Raw genomic sequence first — 13,370 nt, forward strand, 5'->3', positions numbered from 1 at the left:
TGTGATATATGATGCAAAAATGGCTACCAGCCAGCAGTGATCAGAAACAAACAGCTCCTTCCTCCCCACACTCTTGCAGGTGGCAACCAGTCATTTGGTTCAAAATGGCCTCAGTGGTCCATTGGCAGCAAGAGTGGGCAGAACAGGCTGAGAACCCAGACACTGTTAGAGATAGCCTACCCCTAGGAGAGAAGGGAAGAGAGAATCAGTGGGAGCCTGAGTTCCCCACTTCCTTTCTCCCCCATTTACAGTAGGGAGAGTCAGGTCCCCTCTGCTCCCCAGACTCATCAGTTACACATCCAGGTGAGTGTGGTGAGCATTATGAGAGGTACAAGACTACACATTCCACTGACTCTTCCCAAAGCTATGTTTCTTCCCTTCCCTTCCCCTTTTGTAATAAATAACAGCAAGATACTAGACAGCTCTTCTGTCCTTCCCACTTCCAATGCCTATGAGTAACCCCCTTTTCCTCAAGACCACATTCCATCCTTGGATGCTTAAATAGGAGCCATATATGTATTTAAAAGTAGAATCTGCCCTAAAAGTTGCCTTTTGTTTATTTCAGATATTATATGACAGAAGAAAACATTATGTTTTGTATAAAGCACTCTTGTTGCACAGTTAAAGCCTAATATTCAACCTCTTTATCACTTACATCAGCTTATACTTCCCACTGTAGAAAAAAAAACCACCTGTCCCATTTTAGTGGTAATATTAAATTTTGCTAATAAAACTTTTGGAAAAAAATAATGTTGAATAGTGAAATTTCAGTAAAAAAAAAAAAGTTTTTTGTAAAATTGTTAAAACTAGGTGAAAAATCTTTGAAATTTTTTGGCCCATTTTAAATTGTCTGGTACATATATAATGCATAATTAATTATACTTTCCTAATCTAAAATGCATTACAAAGTATAGTAAATCTAAGAAATAAATTAGCATCTCTAAAGTTATGCTAACTTTAATGCACTCTTCACCTACTCACATTTTTAAAGAACCAGTAATAGAATTGATAAGCACTGTCTCTACCTTATCATTTTTTTAATGCAAACTGGATTCAAAGAAGTAATTTTTCAGAGTGTAGAATCTTGTCCGTATTTAAGCATAAACGCCATTAACCAGAATGAAAAAACAAGCTAAAACTGGCACATTTCACATTCAAAACTTTATCTTAACATCAGTTTTGCCAAAATAATGTACTGTTTAGCCAAGTCAGATTTGCCGTCAATCTAAGGTCACGATAAATTCATCTTGTACAAGAACTGAAGTCTACAATATGTGTCTCTCTCTCTCTCTCTCTCTCTCTCACTAAATGAACTTGAGTACACTAGTTTATTTTATAATGAAGCAGCAGGACTTCTGTTTTAACTTGGCTCTGTTTCTGTGGAAAGGAACTTTTGGCTACACAACAATAGTGTTTTCCATCTCTGATTTGCTAGAAACTCAAAAATTCCATGTCAATTCAACAAAAGCTGCTTTGAATATTTAAAGTGAAAAAATAAAATAACCCACACCAGCGGTAATCAACACTCAGTAAAAAATGCTGCTCAGTGGGATTGGGTTGCTCTTTGTGTTCTTACTCATTCATTTTTGAGCCACCTGATGGAGAATGAAAATCAGTGACACTGCAACAAGAGGTCATTTCTGCCTAGAGAACCACCTCATTAAATTTCAATTATTTTGCCAGTTTGTACAACAACACAGTCTTTCTTACATTCCTAACACATGTAGGTGGCTAATGTCTCTTCACATATGTTTCACAGCAGGTTCTGAACTATTAGAGCATTTACAACTAAAAGTTCTTTTTCAGTAGAGAATGTAAATGTGACCCCTGTTGGGTGGTGTTCCTACAGTACATGATAAGAATCACTGAGTCAAACACTGCATTGAAAAAGGTGAACAGCAAAGGAAGCCATTCTTATTAAATAAAATTACAGCCTATGATACAACAAGAAAAAAAATGAACCTCACATCAGTGTATATTGCTCAGCTAAACTATCTGCCTATATTATCAGAAAGCCCAAGTGCTGACTTTAAAATTCCCTGATGAATATTCCCTGATGTCAGAACCCACATAAAAAAATAAATTAAGATCTGGATTCCATGGCTTTGCTCATACATATGGCCAACTTCCATTGCTTTGAATAGACTTCCACATAACAATAACGAGATACATTGTTTAGTGAAGGCAGTTCTACATTTCACAACAGCTTTTATTTCTAATTTTCTTCTTTCCTAGTTTCTTTCCAGAAAGTATCAATTGTAAAACCCTACCCACATGTTTCATTGTGCACACAATGAAAGGATGACAGAGAACATGAGCCACACGTTAGAGATGTTAGTTACAGCACATAATGCACTATTAGAAGGGGTAAGATACTATGGTGAAGTGGACAGTGCAAGAGTGTACTCACTCTGTTTATAATTAAACAATATAGTTAACTGGTTCATATATTTCATCTAAAGTTATTTCTGTTTATGTGTGCAAAGTGATATACTGAAACAAAATAATTGCTCTAGGGTTCTTAATATTATATTTTTGTTCAATTAAAAATGTGGAATTAAGACACCAAATTCAGATTGTTTGACTTTAAGAAATAATAAAAAATATCTGAATTTAGTTATAAACATCTTCTAATTACCCCATATAAATGCAAAATGTATTTCCGTAGATGCACTAATAGTAGAATAACATTTGAAATTATTAGCATATTTTAAGCTGAATGTAGAAAAATGGCTTCTCATGCTGTGCTAGCATTTCTTGTCCTCATAACGCCATGCTAAAGTGTGTTCCTTCCAGAAAGAGTCTCAGAACACCAATATTTGTTAAAAAAAAGGTTGCTCTAAAACACATCTTTGTAAATCCACTAAGGGAGCAAAAATGTGAGTGTTTTGTCTATGCTCACCATTCCTCGTGCAAATGCAAATATGTTTCCATCAAATTGACCAATCCACAGCCTCCAAGTCGGCAAGTCTCAATCATTGAAAGACAAATAATTATTTAAACACAAAATGTCATTTCAACTCCCTTAAAAAGCCATTGTTAGTGCAAAAAATGCACTGAATGAGTAATGACAATAACAAGAACAGGAGTACTTGTGGCACCTTAGAGACTAACAAATTGATTAGAGCATAAGCTTTCGTGGACTACAGCCCAGAAGTGGGCTGTAGTCCACGAAAGCTTATGCTCTAATCAATTTGTTAGTCTCTAAGGTGCCACAAGTACTCCTGTTCTTCTTTTTGCGGATACAGACTAACACGGCTGCTACTCTGAAACCTGTCATAATGACAATAACAGACATCTTTGAACTAATTTGTGTGTTTGTTTGTATATCAGTTAAATAATTTAGCTACCACTAATGGGGGAGGCAAGGGAAAGCCATTCTTTAAAGCAACCATTAGCACAATTTCAAACTATAGGCAACAGTAATGTTCTCTGTACTTCAACTGTTGCTTAGGTCAACATGATGATGATGGAAGATAAACTTGTGAGAAATGTTGATTCTGACTTTGGTTTCCTAAAACCATCTAATGAGGTTATAAGCAATGGTAGCCTCCCTCACTTCTCTGTACCACTTCTTGGTTGTTGAGTTTTTTTACACCGCTTTTTGTTCTGACTGTTGTTGGGGGTTATTGTGGTAGATTGAGATGCTCTTTACCCTATCCATTGTTTGTTCTTCTGCAGCTTGATACCATGCCACCATACATAAGTTTTGTACAAAGGCCTGTATTCTAAATTGGCCAAGATAAAAAAGTCCAACTTTGCCACTGTATAAAATTGCTTAGAAAAGTAAACAGAAGTGGGAAATCGAAAGACTGGTACAAACTGGATTGTTTAATTTAAAAGAGCTGTGATAAAGGGTTTCCAACGCTTCTGGAAATGTCATGGGTTGACATAATAATGAGCCAAACAATTCTAGAAATGGGAGAAAACGTTTATAGGGGATAAATCACTGAAATCTATTTTCAGTGATTAATTTTAATGGGATGAGGTTGCCGTTCCTTTTTGAACATTGCTCTTGCAGTTATCCCCAGATAAACAATCAGGATGGATGGACTAGCAAGAGAAAGCTTCACCATCATGGCTGCTACTGCCCCCACTCTCTTCTGGGACGCAGGATCCACCATGGCAACAATGGGCTTTCATTATTCTGATTGTGAAACATATCCTGACTAGACTGAGCCAGAGAGAGACAAATGGATGATCACCCTTTCCCCCGACCCCAGCTTTGACTAAATTCTGAGCAACATGTAAGATGTGAACTTGAGATTCCTGTTGTTATCCCCCATCCCGCCCCCACAATGTGTAATTTCTTTCCTAACTTTATTTTTTCTTTTTCCTATCTTTCTCTTGTCTAAAATATGTCTGACTTTGCCAACCAAGGCACCCCTTTGGCAACACTGATGGGACTCTGACCAGAAAGGCAAGCTAAAATCAATGCCTTAAATAGTCCATCACCGTTAAAAGTTTGCCAGATCTCATATAGCTTATTGGTGGCTGATTCGATTGTGTGCTCTGCCTGTAATTTCCTAGCAGATAGATTACAAGCATTCACTATCTTTAGCTTTTCTTTTACTTTCTTTCTTTGCATTGCAAGAGTGAGTGTCACAGCCCCAGCCAGAGACTGGTGCCTTACTGTGCTAGTGATTCATGAACTGGGGGAAGATAGACATTCAGCCTCCTGAATTGCAGCAGCAAAGGAGAGCCCTTATAATCTTTATCCTCGTGGATTGGGTACTCACTCAGGAGTGGATTGGGTACTCACTCAGGATGTAGGAGACCCCCAATTGAGATCCTCCCTCATGATGGGGAGAAGGGATTTCCATCTCTCAGGTAAGTGTCCTAACCACTAAGCTACTGGATAGTCTGATAGTCTGATGTGGGGCCCCAGAATCTCAGCTACTGAAGTAACTCCACTTTAAACAATGGAAAACATTGCCAAAGAAAGCATTAGAATGGCTATACTCTATTGGTTAGGGCTCCCTTTTTCCCCCTGAGGAGGAGAGGGGAATAGAACTGGGAGTCTCCCACGTCCTTGATGAATACTCTATCCTTGAGGCTAAAGATAAGAGAGGGTGTTCTCCTCTTTCTCATCCCCTGACTGTTTTATGTGAACTTGCCTGAGGGGCCCAATCTTGTAGGCAGCCTCTGGATGCATGTACCAGATTGGGCCCTGCACATAGCTTTGGTGGACAAATGCTTGTCTTTCCTGGGTTGAGAATCGCTCTGGGGCTGAGGCAGGAGATGGGTGTCTAGAGGATTATTCTGAGGCCTAACCTCAGGGAGGAGCTCGCTGCCCAGGTCCTTAGAGTGAGGCTGCAGTGTGCATGCTCAGAGGAAAAAACTGAGATGCCAAGTGAGATTAGGCACCTACAATGTTTGGTGGTAGCTGAGTGGGAGTTTTGTGGGTTGCAGCAGTGTTTAAAGTTGAACTTAGACACCTAAGCACCTCCAGGGATTCCATCCTCACTGCTTAATGTCCCCCAAACTCTCAGAATACTTTTACCTGTATGGCCTAGCATTACTACACGGTATAATAAAATAAGTAGCGAAACTGGCTCACAGAGTTTCCTTGTACTGCCTATAATATTTTATCTATTTACAGTAGGGATCTGTGTCTGAATCTATTGTTTGTTTCTACTTTTATGTTTCTCACAAAAAGCTTGAAAAACAGGTTTTATCTGTGTTAGTTTGAAATATTTATAAGAGAACAGCGAAGTCATGAAAATGCTGGAAAACAAACTCACAGGAAGGAATAAAGACACAAAGTCAGCTTTGAAGCTAAGCTCTCCCACACTGTAACTAAGGGCATAATTTCCAACATACACCCAAGGGAATCATTATGTCTGTAAGAATGGTTCTGTGATTGTAATAATTCATCCCAAATTTGTGGCCCATGTAAAAGCCATGACTATGAAATAACTTAGACACTATTCCCTCATTTTCTACTCCATACCTAATTTGGCTATAGGTTACACAAAAAGAGTCATCCTCCCTCTACATTTATTTAAAAATGTGTATCACAAAAATGTAGTTTTAAGGGTGGTTCTTGGAGTGGGGAACTTCGGTTGAATTAGGAAAGGATGTTGGGTAAGGGAGAGATAGAAAGGGAAAAGGAGAAGAGAAAGCCTTCAGAAAGCCTTTGACAAGGTCCCTCACTAAAGGCACTTAAACAAAGTAAGCTGTCATGGGATAAGAGGGAAGGTCCTCTCATGGATTGGTAACTGGTTAAAAGATGGGAAACAAAGGGTAGAAATAAATGGTTAGTTTTCAGAATGGAGAGAGGTAAATAGTGGTGTCCCCAGGGGTCTGTACTGGGACCAGTCCTATTCAACATATTCATAAATGATCTGGAAAAAGGGATAAACAGTGAGGTGGCAAAATTTGCAGATCTTAACTCAAGATAGTTAAGTCCCAAACAGAGCAAAGAGCTACAAAATGATCTTTCAAAGCTAAGTGACTGGCAACAAAATGGCAGATGAAATTCAATATTGATAAATGCAAAGTAATGCACATTGGAAAATATAATCTTAACTATACATATAAAATGATGGGGTCTAAATTAGCTGTTATCACTCAAGAAAGAGATCTTGGAGTTATTGTTTGTGGATAGTTCTCTGAAAACATCCACTTGATGTGCAACAGCAGTCAAAAAAACGAACAGAATGTTGGGCATAATTAAGAAAGGGATAGATAATAAGACAGAAAATATCATATTGCCTCTATAAATCCATCGTATGCCCACATCTTGAATACTGCATGGAAAAGTGATCACCCCATCTCAAAAAAGTTATATTGGAATTGGAAAAGGTTCAGAAAAGGGGAACAAAAATGATTAGGGGTATGGAACGGCTGCCATATGAGGAGAGATTAATAAGACTGAGACTTTTCAGCCTGGAAAAGAGACAACTAAGGGGGAATATGATTGAGGTCTATAAAATCATGACTGATGTGGAGAAAGTAAATAAGGAAGTTTTATTTGCTCCTTCTCATAACACAAGAACTAAGGGGCACCACATGCAATTAATAGGCAGCAGGTTTAAAAGAAACAAAAGGAAGTATTTCTTCACACAATGCACAGTCAACCTGTGGAACTCTTTGCCAGAGGATGTAGCAAAGGCCAAGACTATAACAGGGTTCAAAAAAGAACTAGATAAATTCATGGAGGATACATCCATCAATGGCTATTAGCCAGGATGGGCCAGGATGGTTTCCTTAGCCTTTGTTTGCCAGAAGCTCGGAATGAGTGACAGGGAATGGATCTTGATGATTACCTGTTCTTTTCATTCCCTCTGGGGCACCAGAAGACAGGATATTGGGCTAGATGAACCTCCACCTTTGATCCAGTATTGTCATTCTTATGTTCTTATGTAAGGAGGGAAGCACATTGGACAGGGGGAATGAGAGTGAACAGTGATAAGGTTGCAGAGAGTGGCAGGAACCAACCAAAAAGAAATGAGAAAAAGAATGAGAGTAGTTTCAGAGCTGAGTGAATGATTACAGATAATCAAAAAACAGGATGTAGTTTTTGCAAAAATGTTCATGAAACTTATGACCTGCTTTAAAAAAAATGGTTGAAATTTTGAGGAAAATTTTCCTGAAATTTTAAAATTCAAAACATTTCAACTATCTGTAAAAGGCTCTGGAGGTGAGGTGCTCCTGGGTCTGACAGGGACACAGAGACTTTTTAAGACCCTAACTTACTCTCAATCTTTACCTAAAGCTGGAACTGTCTTCCTTAGCCAATGAGCTCAAAGGATCCACAAATTTCCCCTGCAAAATCCTCTGGTATCTCCTCATCTGGAATGGGAGAGGAAAACACATTAGTTCTCAATTCTGTGGTCTTCTCTGTTGGGTTTTTTTCCCCCCACACTCCTGTAAATTTATATGACAAACTATCAGTTATGTTGCAAAGCTGATTGATTATGATAATTTTCAATATTTCTAAAAATGCACCATAGGTAGCAAATGTAACTATTGCAATTTATCAAGGGAGTACAATCTGAATATGATGTTCCCTGAAAAACTTTGCCGTTCATCATAACATGTGAGGTTTTGCACAGTGAATCTTAGGTTAGGAGGCCTGCCAGAGGGATGATTGAAAAATGTGTCTACTTGACATCAGAAGATGGGCTAAAACACATGACGGGAAGGGGAAGGCTTGGAGTGGGAGGAAGTTGCTATCTTGGGCCACATCCTCAGCTCATGTAAATTGCCATTACTCTATGGAAGTTAATAGATCCAGGCCAATTGACACCAGATCAAGATCTAACCCAATATCTCTTAAACCCCATGAAAACAGAGATCTGCTTCTGGAGAAATTAGGAACTTCACATAGCAGTGCCTTCCCTACCTGCAGAACCCCTAAACAGCATGGAAATGGAGCTCTGCTCTGACATGCCTTAGAAGCTATGCATGGCTAGCATCCCTCAAGTTCTTCAGCTCCCTTTGCTGCACCCTGTATACCCCCTCCCCTCCCAACACACACACTTATTTTCACAGCTGACCACATATATGTAAAACAATAACTAATTTCAGAAATTGGGTGTGGTTTTTTTTCTAATGCTGAACAAGGAACTTTATTAAAGTTCCTCTTTCTCTCTCCTTTAGTGAAGAGTTTCTAGAACTTCCTCCTGCCTGGCTTTCTACTTCAAATTTAAAGAAATTATACAAGCCACTGGCTTCACCACTCATTCAGATCCAGTCATCTTCTGGCTATCATTTGCTTGCATCTTCCAATCTGAAAGGTGTTGTAGCTAAGACCTGGCCTTCCATGTGTAATTAACATAGGGAGGGAGGCCTAATTTCTTAGAGAATAGAATTAGGGATGTTAACAGATCATTAGGCAGAAAACAGAACATTTATTCTAAATAAGGTAAGTAAATAGGTCAGTAGGTGAAAAAGACAGAATGTCTGAGACAGTTAAGAGGGAGAACACCTAGAGAACCATTTTCTAACAATGGACAAGATAAGTTAGGAATGAAGAGATAAAAGGGCGGTTGAGCATGGACAATGCATGGACAGAGCATGTTGCACAGTGATTGGTTCCTGCAAAGTAACCAAGCCAGTCCAAAAATGTGTGGTTCCATTTATAGTAAATGCAATGTGATGTGAAAATATATATAAAGGAAAAGATTTTTTGTGTAACTTTGGATGGGTGGTATGTCCTATATCTACCCCCTATACTTCAGTCTGATAAACTCAGCATAACTTTGCTGTATGCCAAATAAAGGAAAAGGAACCTGAGTGATGAAATCTGGAATCAAATGGAGGTTTTTTTGGATCCCCAGAACTGGACAAGGTGTTCTGGATAAGCGGAATGGAAAGGGTCTCTAAGGGAATCCCAAAAGGTGTACTCTACCATTGAATAGTGATAGATTGTTCTCAAGAGAGTTATTTCTAATCACTAAAGCTGTGGGGCAAGTACCATTTCTGTTGGGGTGAAATGGGAATTCAATTGGATTTGGAATCAGCTGAAGAATTGGCTGTTTATTCCCTTCAGAGTACATCAATCTGCTTTGGGATTTTTGGGTGCAGCTACATCCAGCTGGTGTCATCCATTATTTTTCCAAATCTATTGGAGACTGTGTCTCCTATTTTAATTTTGGGTAAGCTTCAGGTTGAGTTCTGATGGTCAAAAAGGAAATCTCAGATTCACCATCTCTCAACTTCACAACCTTTAACTAGGGACACACCAGATGAACTCTAACTTTGAGGTATTGTTCTGATCTGTGGAAGCTTAAAGCAGCTGAGCTAGACTTCCTTCAGTAGCTATCATTTAGGCTGCCTTGTAGCTCAAAAGAGGTAATCTACGGTGGTTTTTGTTGTGGAATTTAGCAGCCAGGTCTACGCTGTATCTACGTGTTTATTCCCTTATTAATAGTGGGGGCTGAAAGTACAGTGCTTGAAATCAAAGCTTGTTTTTTTGTCATACAGGTTCAGAGATGTTGTTTTGAACCTTAGAGGGATCTTCCTCATGTTCTTTTCATTTTATAAGCAGTAGCAGAAGTGCAAGGCCAGGAGCAATAAACTCCCTGAATTCCCCCTTGTGGACAGAACATGGAACAATACACAGACCGAGAATTGCAGGGAAATGATCAAACATGAAGATGGCAGCAAATTGGCCATTTAAAAAAATATTCTGCTGTAAATAGAAATTTTTTCAGCATCTTTAAAAAAACGGTAAATTTATGCGGCTATTTGTAGAGCCACATAATTGCATTATACACAAGACCCTGAATATATTCTTTAAAAAAGTCATTGAGAAAAGAAGAAATAATAGATCTTATATTATGAGACGTAAGAGTTGTTTAAAAGTTTAGTGATCATTAAAATTCAAATTCTTATGGCTATAAAGTAAATTTATTGCATTTTCACTACACCAATTGGTGCATATTTTATCTAAACTACTGCTAATTTGCGTGCCACATCGAAGTAATTGTTCTAGAATTCACAATATATTTTGTTGTTGAAATAAGACACTAGACTCATGATTAAGTTTAAATTTAACCCCCAAATCCCCTAAAAAGACTCTTATTTTGGATAATAAGTATAGCTAATTATTCCAAATAATGCAAAAAGCATTTCTATAGATGCACTAATAGAGGAAGAACATTTGAAATTGTTAGTATTTAACTGGAATTTAAATGACTGTGTCCCCCACGCTGAATGCTGTTTCTCATTACCATGTTAAAGTAAGATAAACAATGAAAAAAAAAGTTTAACAAGTAAGAGATGGATGAAGCCAGCTTGAAAAAGGTTTGGTTACTGTGTAGGAGCTGTTATGAATATTTATTAAGAATAATACTTAGAGCATGTCTAGGATCAAATTCATCCCTGATATAACCAGGCGCAACTCTATTGAAGTGAATGGAGATGTACCTATTTACACCAAGGCTGAATTTACCCATTATATAATATAATATCGCTGTAGTGTTTTCCTTATGTTCTTTATGCCTTAGGCATCCAAATGGTGAGGTGATATTCTAGATTATGTGATGGCTTATAATGATAAATATATTATAAAACAATTATACATATAATATAAATATATACATAAATATTATGATATAATAAATAATATAATAGCTTAAAACACTGGTCATTGTTTTCTGGTTTGAATTATTATCACAACAGGGAAAAAAAATCTCTAAACATTGAATTATGGTAACAATAATAGAAAAAGCCAGGAAATACAAAATTATGACTACCTCTCATATTTAAAGAAATTAATACATCATTCAAAGAAGTGCAGCAAATAAAAGCATAAGAACAGCCATACTGGATCAGACCAATGGTTCCTCTACCTCAGTAGCCTGTCTTCCGACAGTGGCCACAAATATATCTAAGTTGCTAGACAAATCTGCTTATAAGAAAAAGTAGGAAAAGTTAAATATATATTGTTTGTTCAAATAATGACTAAAATGGGATAGGTGTGAAATAATTTGAAGGGTATAAACTGAAGGAAGTCAGTTATGGAATGAGCTACTGGGTATCACTGATAATAATACAGTGATATTGAGCAAAGACAAATATAAGCCTTATAATAGGAGAATATATCCCCTTTGTTCTCTGTTTACCTAGTTGTGGTTTTGTTGCCATCTGAATGAAATGCAGTGTGTGATGATCACCAATTATTGTATATGTGCCTGTATTCCAAGGCACTCAGGAGAGGTAGCGATCATCAAACATCATGTATAATTAAGGCTGTAATATATAGACACAATTGGAAGTGTTAAGAACAAGCTGGGTATATTCTATCTTTCATGCAGATACCTCACAAGTTGGTGGGGTAAGCACTGGAAATGCCCTCTGCTCCTACTCTTGCATCTTCAGGGAAAGAGGAAACTGTTGCTGCCACCCAGCTGGCCCCTTTTCTTTATGTGGGAAAGGAGGGACTCATACTGACATTCCTGCCAACTTACTCACAGAGACCAATGGGATGGATTTGGTGAGGTTTTTGTGTTTGTTAATTATTAAAGGTGCAGTCTTTTTTATCCAATAAAAACAAGTCGTTGTTTCTCTCTGGCAGTGTGCTGGCAGCTGCAATACTAATAAAGACCTCTCATTCTATTCTATTCTATTCTATTCTATTCAGGTTTGTATACTGCCCTTAGATCTTGAATTTGACTTGCTACTACATGAGAATCCAGTGTAGAGAGCAGAGAACAGATCTAATGTGCTCATGGTACCCCATCTTGCTGGGGAGATGTACTGCACATTAACTACATTATAAGATCCAAATGAGAAAAAAAAATACCTTCTTTTTACTAACACTAAGCTCTTCATTAAAAGCTGCAAAAAAAGATCTGTGTACAGCACTTATACTGCAGTTACTTAGTCTCACTTGCAGCATTTGAAGTCCAAATAAACAGTTTAGATTCATAAAAAGTCACTACTCTTGTTATAAACACATAATACTACAGGCAGCAATGAATAAACATTATTCCAATGTCATGTAAAATGATAATCGAGGATGTGTGTGGTTAGTCGGAACTTGTGCCCTAAAAAGAATGAAAAACAAAAGCGAGAAAAAAAAACAAAAAACACGGGCATCTGCCACAGACCACCAAGGCAGGTAGACATCAACAATACAAACAATTTTGGACCAATTGCAAAGGAACTTAGAGCCACAGGAAATTGTGTTTATAGTTGTTCGTAGCTTTACTTTATTCCTTCCCTAGTCCCTTCCCCCTCCAACTGCCCCTTACTCTGTTACATCTAAGAATCTGGTCAATAATTCTATAAAGAGTCATATTGACCATTATTGTCCTTTTCATGGCCTGTAGAAATAAATCTACAGAAGAGTCTATTGTGGTATTTCTTCCTATAGCCAGTTTTTCAAGATCACAATCAAGAACTCAGGAATTTCTGTCTCATGGGAAATTCTAACATGTCAACATTTGTTTTCATCCCAAATTGAGATGAAAAGTAGATGTCTCAAAACATTTCCAAGGAATAAAAATTCTGAAAATATTCATTTTGGAAATATCAAAATGAAACTAGAAGGGAAATTAAGTTTAATATTTTCTTGAACTGATCTGAAACAAAACATTTTTGGTCCCAGAGACCAATTCGATAATGAATCCTGGTCACATGCTACCAGAGGCATGTTGTGCATACACTAAGAGGAAGAAGTTAAACTAATGAAATATTCCAGTTTTAGTTGAACTGACCCAGAATTAAATATTTCACTTCCATTTTCCCAACAGGAAACACAACATTCTTTGGTGCTTCCATTGAAATCAAAGTGTTCCCACGGAAAATTTCGCTATTGCAGAAACTACATTTTTCATTGGAAAATCATGTTGAGGGAAAATTCTCAACCAGCTTCACTAACAGGAGAACAAATCAAAGAAAGATTAGTGACTGAG

General features: G+C 37.6%; 1 long non-coding RNA gene across 1 annotated transcript in view; it reads right to left on the reverse strand.

The window, feature by feature from the left end:
• The window catches only part of LOC135984316 (uncharacterized), a 60,601-nt gene that overhangs the window by 20,305 nt on the left and 26,926 nt on the right, over positions 1–13,370 (reverse strand). The window contains exon 2 of the long non-coding RNA XR_010602262.1: positions 7,715–7,797. This is a non-coding gene — a long non-coding RNA (uncharacterized LOC135984316). The remainder of the gene's footprint in view (positions 1–7,714; positions 7,798–13,370) is intronic.

Source organism: Chrysemys picta, chromosome 6 (genome assembly GCF_011386835.1).
Source record: "Chrysemys picta bellii isolate R12L10 chromosome 6, ASM1138683v2, whole genome shotgun sequence".
NCBI lineage: Eukaryota > Metazoa > Chordata > Testudines > Emydidae > Chrysemys > Chrysemys picta.